Source organism: Neophocaena asiaeorientalis, unplaced genomic scaffold (genome assembly GCF_003031525.2).
Source record: "Neophocaena asiaeorientalis asiaeorientalis breed wild unplaced genomic scaffold, Neophocaena_asiaeorientalis_V1.1 scaffold43, whole genome shotgun sequence".
In the NCBI taxonomy this organism is placed as follows: Eukaryota; Metazoa; Chordata; class Mammalia; order Artiodactyla; family Phocoenidae; genus Neophocaena; species Neophocaena asiaeorientalis.
Window position 1 is genome coordinate 626,680 of NW_020173674.1, and position 479 is coordinate 627,158.

Below are 479 nucleotides of genomic sequence, written 5' to 3' on the forward strand. Positions count from 1 at the left end.
AGAGGTCCTGGGAGGCAGGTGCTCAGCACAGAGGGAGCGGGGCGTGCGTGGGCGGTGGGCGCAGCGGGGACACAGGCCAGTGTGGCAGTGAGGGGCCCCCAGCGCCCAGCTTTGGGCCCAGCTCTGGGCTTGAAGGACTCGAAGCCTAGGGCGGTGACGAGGTGGGTGTTCTGGAACGGCGCTCTGGGGTCGTTACGGAGGGTCGACTTGGAGGCCAGAGGGTGTGCAGAGCAGGTGGATGGGGGATCTGGGGCGCGGTCAGGAGGTCACTCTGGGGAAGGTGGGCGTGCGGGTGGCAGCACGGGGTCCGGGCTCCAGGTTGGCGACTGATGCTGCTCAGGGCAGGCTCGGTGCAGGGGGAGGCTGTACCCGGGGGAGGTGAGGGGCCTGCTTTCCGCAGCCCGGAGCAGGTGCCCTGGGGAGCTGGGAGAAGGGCTGTCGGAGCAGGAGGCCCAGCAAGCGCGGGCGGCGCTTTGCCA

The 479-nt window shown here is 70.4% G+C and overlaps 1 protein-coding gene across 1 annotated transcript in view; it reads left to right on the forward strand.

The window, feature by feature from the left end:
* AP2A2 (adaptor related protein complex 2 subunit alpha 2) overlaps nucleotides 1-479 on the forward strand; it is a 68,806-nt gene that overhangs the window by 54,465 nt on the left and 13,862 nt on the right. The gene's annotated exons all lie outside the window — the stretch shown is intronic.